The sequence below is a fragment of the Rhinolophus hipposideros genome, assembly GCF_964194185.1.
Source record: "Rhinolophus hipposideros genome assembly, chromosome: X".
Taxonomy (NCBI): domain Eukaryota; kingdom Metazoa; phylum Chordata; class Mammalia; order Chiroptera; family Rhinolophidae; genus Rhinolophus; species Rhinolophus hipposideros.
In genome coordinates this window covers 61,267,659-61,274,694 of record NC_138046.1, presented here as the reverse complement: position 1 = coordinate 61,274,694, position 7,036 = coordinate 61,267,659, and the positions used below count along the sequence as shown (strand labels likewise).

The 7,036-nt window shown below is 41.2% G+C and overlaps 1 pseudogene across 1 annotated transcript; it reads left to right on the top strand.

Annotated features, from left to right (window-relative positions):
* Positions 1-4,701: 4,701 nt before the first annotated feature.
* LOC308495026 (transcription factor BTF3-like) lies at positions 4,702-5,654 on the top strand (annotated as a pseudogene). The gene is made up of 2 exons: positions 4,702-4,835; positions 5,294-5,654. The product of its transcript is annotated as a transcription factor BTF3-like (transcript).
* The last annotated feature ends 1,382 nt before the right edge of the window (positions 5,655-7,036 follow it).

The following is a 7,036-nucleotide window of genomic DNA, read 5'->3' as shown; positions in this document are numbered from 1 at the left end:
AATAGCTATTATCAACAAGTCAACAAATAACAAGTATTGGAGAAGATATGAAGAAAAGGGAACTCTCATATACTGTTGGTGGGAATGTAAATTGGTACAGCCACTATGGAAAACAGTATGGAAGATCCTCAAAAAATTAAGAATAGAACTATTATACAACCCAGGAATTCCACTTATGGGTTTTTATCTGAAGAAAACAAAAATACTAACTCAAAAAAATATCTTTATATCATGTTCATTGCAGCATTATTTACAATACCCAAGACACGGAAGCGACCTACATGTTCATCGATAGATGAGGAAATAAAGAAGATGTGATATATATATTAGGTTAGTGCAAAAGTAATTGTGGTTTAAAAGGTTTAAAATAATTGCAAAAACCGCAATTACTTTTGCAACAACCAAATATATATATAACATATATATATATACATATATATATATATATATATATATATATATATATATATATACAAAATGGAATATTACTTAGCCACAGAAAATAATGAAATCTTGCCATTTGCAACAACATGGAGGGACCTAGAAGGTATTATGCTAAGTGAAATAAGTCAGACAAAAAAAGACATATACTGTTGCTATCACTTACATGTGGAATTAAAAAAAAAATTAAGAAGGAACAATCCTAGAGTAGATAAACACTGTGCTTTTCTTATCCTGTGAACACATCAAGATTACAACTAAATTATAGCACAATCAACCTGTAGAACCATTTGAAGTCTAGCTGAACAGAAGTTTTATAACTAAGGATATAACAAAGAAACCACAACGCGACTGGTAGGAGGGGCGGAGACACGAAATGGGCTGGTTCCTCACCCACGTGTGGTGGTTGAGAATCAAGAGAGATATCTCAACCACAGAGGTTCCCCACAAAGGAGCGAGGGACCCCAGACACCCATACCAGTCTCCCCGCCGGGCGTACTGGTGACGGGAAGAGGAGCCCCCACAACTTCTGGCTGTAAAAAACTGGGGATTCCAACAATTTGGGTGGGACAGAAGGCAGCAGGAAACCCAGATGACCTCTTAAAGGGCCTGTTCAGACACTCACCCTGGGTTCCAGTGGAGGGACAGTGACTCTGGCGCATTGGAGACATATGGGGAGAGTCTGAGTTGTGTAACTTCGGGGCGAGGACTGGAGGGACAGTCCCCATTCTCCCTACGTGGAGCTGGCTTCCTGTGCAGCCTGCAAGTGGGCGCCATCTTTCCTGTGTTGAGCCCACCCCCCACAGGCCAAATCTGACTCTGACTGGCCTGGTGAGCTCTGCTGCTCCGCCTTACTGACTCACCCAGACTCTGCCTCACCTAACATGCCTACAGGAGGAGGCTTTATCAGCTGCTGAACCTTATCAAAGCCAACAGGTGGCAGCAGGCCTTGGAATATACTGCCTTTTAGCCTTTTTGCCTTTTTGCCCAGACCCAGTACTGTTGGCAGCTGTCCTCAGTTTGCAGCAGGGCCTCTCCTACGTGCCTCCAGTTCCACCACAGGCAGTGACAAACCACGGATCACATTGTAGCTCCTACCAGATAGTCCTCGGCCAGTCACAGGCAGTGGATGACCTGGGCCTGCACCGGAGCCCCTCCCAGGAGGCCCCAGAACCAACATACTTGGAGGTTGGCTTCAGACCAGAGAAGAGCACTGCCCAATTAGTCCCACAAGTGGCACACACAAAGGGTGGTCTCAACAGGAACCAGAGCCTGATGGGGCAAATTCTGGTGTGTGGGGTAAGCCCCCCTACCCCCCCCCCCGCACAGCAGCCCAGAAGCTATAGATGTGGCCAAACCTAACACTCAGCCTGACGGTCAATACCACCCACAGACAGGCCAACAGCAATCAAGTCTCAACTACAAAAGGAGGGCACACACAATACACACAAGGGACACTCCTAGAGCACCTGGCTCAGGTGACCAGGGAGGCTGTGCCACTGGGCCCCATAAAGATACATGGAAAAAAATGAAATTGGACCACCTTCTTACACCATATACAAAAATAAACTCAAAATAGATCAAAATCTTAAACATAAGACCCAAAACCATAAAACTCCTAGGAGAAAATATAGGCAGTAAACTATCTGACATTGCTCTTAGTGATATTTTTTTCTGATCCATCTCATCAGGCAAGGGAAACAAAAGAAAAAATAAACAAATGGGACTACATCAAACTAAAACATTTTGCACAGCAAAAGGAACCATCAACAAAACGAAAAGTGCCTACTGAATGTGAGAAGATATTCTCCAATGATACATCTGATAAGGGGTTAATATCTAAATTTTATAAAAAACTCATACAAAAAAAACCCAAACAATCCAATTGAAAAATAGGCGAAGGACCTGAATAGACATTTCTCCAAAGAGGATATACAGACAGCCAATAGACATATGAAAAGATGCTCAATGTAACTAATCATCAGGGAAATGCAAATTAACACCACAAGATATACTCTCACACCTGCCAGAGTGACTAACATCAATAAATCAAAAAACAACAAGTGTTGGTGAGGATGTTGAGAAAAGGGAATATTTGTGTATTGTTGGTGGAATTGCAATTTGGTGCAGCCACTATGGAAAACAGTTTGGAAGTTCCCCAAAATTAAAAAATAGAACTACCTTATGACCCAGCATTTCCACTTCTGGGTATTTATCTGAAGAAATCCAAAACAGTAATTTGAAAAGATATATGCACCCATATATTCATTGTAGCATTATTTACAATAGCCAAGATATGAAAGCAACCCAACTGCCCATGAATAGACGACTGAAGAAAGAAAAACTGATACATATGTACAATGTAATATTATTCTGCCATAAAGAAGAATGAAATCTTACCATTTGCAACAACATGGGTGGACCTAGAAGGTTTTATGCTAAGTGAAATAAGTTAGAGAAAGATAAATGCCATATGATCTCACTTATATGTGGAATCTAAAGAACAAAACAAATGAACAAACAAAATAGAAACAGAATCAGATACAGAGAACAAAGTGATGGTTGCCAGATGGGATGGAGTCCGGCGGGAGACCCTGCTCGCTGCGCCATTTATCGTGCGCGGCAGCCTGCGGGGTCTCAGCTCCCGCTCCCCACATAAGAACACAGGATATGGTGAGGCCAGAAAGGAACACCCAGGGAGCCATAGGTAGGGGAGTCATACCACTATAATCTCGTTGGCGGCTGGGTTGGAGACACAGGAAGCAGGAGCCACACTGTTCGCAACCCTCACTGCACCGCTTGCAGGCTCAGCCACCATCTTCTTGCTAGCCCCCATTTTCCTGCTGGCGTAGCTACGGCAGTTATATTAGTGGCCAATGGCTCACTGGTTACAGCTGACGGCCAACTAGCCACAGCTGATGGCCATCCAATCACAGTTGACGGCCATTTACTACCTGAGCCAGCACCTTTCTATGTGAGGCCGAGAGCCTGGAAACTGCTCTTTGGGGCTCTGTCCCCACAGATGGGCATTGGGGAACTAGGTGAAAAGGTGAAGGGATTAAGAAGTATAAATTTGTAGTTGCAAAAATAGTCACAGAGATGTACAGCATAGGAAATATAATCAATAATATTGTAATTATATATAGTGTCAGGTGCATATTTAACTAACTGTGGGGAAACACTTCATAAATCATATAAATGTCTAACCACTATGTTGTACACCTGAAACTAATATAAAATAATATTCAATGTGTCGTGCGGGGGACCCTGCTTGCTGCGCCATTTGTCGTGCAGGGCGTCCGGCGGGGTCTCTGGTCCCGCTCCCCACATAAGAACACAGGACATGGTGAGGCCAAAAAGGAACACCCACGGAGCCATAGGTAGGGGAGTCATACTACTATATTATCGCTGGAGGCATCGGCCTCTCTGCAATCCGCTCTTGCTAGCCCCCATTCTTTTCTGCTAGCGTAGCCACAGCCGTTATATTAGTGGCCAATGGCTTACGGGTTATAGCTGAGGGCCAACTAGCCACAGCTGCTGGCCATCTGATCACAGTTGATGGCCATTTACTACCCAAGCCAGCACCTTTCTATGTGAGGCCGAGAGCCTGGAAACTGCTTTTTGGGGCTTCGTCCCCACACAATGTCAACTGTAATTTAAAAAAATTAAAAATTAATAAATAAAAATAAGTACAATTTAGGGGGATGGAGAAGAAGGTGAAAGGACTGGAAAATACAAATTGATACTCACAAAACAGTCATGGGGATGTGAAATACAACATGGGAAATATAATCAATAATGTTGTAAAGATTATGTAGGGTGTCTGATGGGCACTGGACTTATGGGGGATCACTTGATAGGTTATATAAATGCCTAACCACTGTGCTGTATAGCTGAAACTAATATAAAATAATATTGAATATCAACTATAATTAAATATATATATATGGTCATGGGATGTGGAGCTCAGCATAGGGAATATAGTCAATGGTCTTGTAATAGCTATGTATGGTGTCAGAAGGGTAGTAGACTTGTTGGGGTTATCACTTTGTGAGGGGTGTAAACGTCTACAGTATGTTGTTTTATACGCCTGAAACTAATAACAAAATAGAATAAAGAAAAAGAAAGAATGAAGTACAATTTAGAAACAAAATTTTAAAAGCTCAAGTGATTTGAGGTGCTCATTCTCATCTGGTCTGCCCAAGACCCCGTGAGAGCCAACCCTAGTCCTACACCCAGCCCTGTTTCTTCTCTAAAAAGATGAAACAAACTATATAAAACAGGAGAAACTCGCCAAATTGCATGCACAAGTGCCCAATGGTAGGAAAGGAACTGCTCACAGAAAGAAAAAGGTGGTTCACAGAACAGTTACAGCCGATGATAAAAATCTTCAGTTCTTCAGGGCAACCAGATGGCTCAGTTGGAGCACGAGCTCTGAACAACAGGGCTGCTGGTTCGATTCCCACATGGGCCAGTGAGGTAAGCCCTCCACAACTAGATCGAAGACAACGAGCTGCAGCTGAGCTGACGGAGGGGCGGCTGGATAACTCAGTTGACTAGAGCGCGAGCTCTCAACAAGAAGGTTGCCGGTTCAATTCCCCGCATAGGAAATGGAGTGGTGGGCTGCGCCCCCTGCAACTAAAGATTGAAAATAGCGACTGGACTTGGAGATGAGCTGCAGCCTCCACAACTAGACTGAAGCTAGCTTGAAGGACAACTACTTGGAATCAATGGACCCTGGAGAAACAAACTGTTCCCTAATATTCCCCAATTAAAAAAAAAAAGAAAGAAAAAAAAAGAATGTGAGGGCTTTCAGAAACTCAGTATTCTTTTTAAAAAAAAGAAACTTCAGTTCTTAAAGAAGTTGGGGGTAAACAATATCGCTGGTATTGAAGAGGCGAATATGTTCACAAACCAAGGACTACTGACCCACTTAAAAAACCCCTAATGTTCAGGCCCCTGTGACCTCTGTGACGGTGAACACTTTCACCATCACAGGCCATGCTGAGACAAAGCAGCTGACAGAAATGCTACCCGGCATCTTAAACCAGCTCGGTGCAGACAGTCTGACTAGTTCAACGAGACTGGCTGAAGCTCTGCCCAAACCATCTGGGGATGGAAAAGCACCACTTGCTACTGGAGAGGATGATGATGGTGAAGTTACAGATCTTGTAGAGAATTTTGATGAGGCTTCCAAGAATGAAACAAGCTAAACTGAGTCAACTTCTGAAGAAAATGAAACTTGAAGAAGCTATTGGGAGCTGTTATTTTATAGTATGACTGCTTTTTAAAATTTTGTTCATGGATCTGATAAAATCTTGATCTCTAATAATTTTAAGCCTAAGCCGCTTGGACACTGCAGCTCTTTTCAGATTTTGCTTATACACAAATCATTCTTTGTAGCTAATTAAGCTGAAGAAGCCTGGGAATAAACTTTGAAATAAAGGTTAATAAAGTTCTTTACCTACTGAAAAAATAGAATAAAAAATAAAAGCTCAAATGATTTTAAAATATTATTTTTTATTAGACCACACAAAATGGAATTTCAAGATTCCACCTGTTCTCACATATCTTAATTCAATTTATCCACTATTCAGATTCAATCTAAAAGAAGGCAACCTCACAAATACCGGTGGTGCAAAAACAGTACACATTTTAAGAGATATTATCTATGTATTATTATACTTTTCAAAGTTGAATTGAATTATGGTAGCAATATGTAGTATGACGTTGGCTCAAAAGATGGCATTAATGAAATGAAAGTGTCATTCATTGCATTACAATTTTAATATAGTTTTTTCCTTTCTTAAAATGTGTGTACATTTTGTTGGTACAAAATACATATACAAAGATGAAACAACCATATTAAAAAGCAAGATGTTGAAATGGAAAATAATTGCTAAACTCCAAAGGAAAGGAAGGAACTCCTTCTCTTGGCCAATCAGAATCTGTCTTTAGGTAATTAGCTTTTTTATACAAGCAATTTTATTAGAAGACAAAATTTTTCTTTCAACAAACACATACACACACACACACACACACACACACACGTATCTATAGCATAGTGGTTAAGGCTCTGGAGTTATGGGTTCCTACATGGCTAGCTTCGTAATCTTCAGCATACCTGATACTTAACTTCATTGTTATTTTTCTGATTTGTATAATTTGAATAGGATTGTAGGGAGGGTTAAACGAGTTAATACTTATAAAGTCCTTAAAACAGTGTGCTTGGTACAAAGTAATTGCACTCAATGTTAGCTATTATTGTTATGGATATTATTTGTCTTAGATCAAATCAACAAATATTCATTAGCTAAACACCATGTGTCAGATGCTCCACTAGCCATTGGTGATACAGAGATGACTGAGAATCAGTCCCTGCCATGGAAAAAAAACTTACAGAATGTAGAACAAATAGACAAATACGCCCACAATGTCAATACCATGAGGTCAGCACTTTGAAAAGATAATCCCAGGGTGCTGTGAGCATACTGAGAACGCTCACTCAGTAGGCTCAACACAAGACTGGGGAGGAAAAAGTGGAAACGTTGGGCACTTTTCACATGGAAAACCATGATAAGAACTTTCTCTCCAT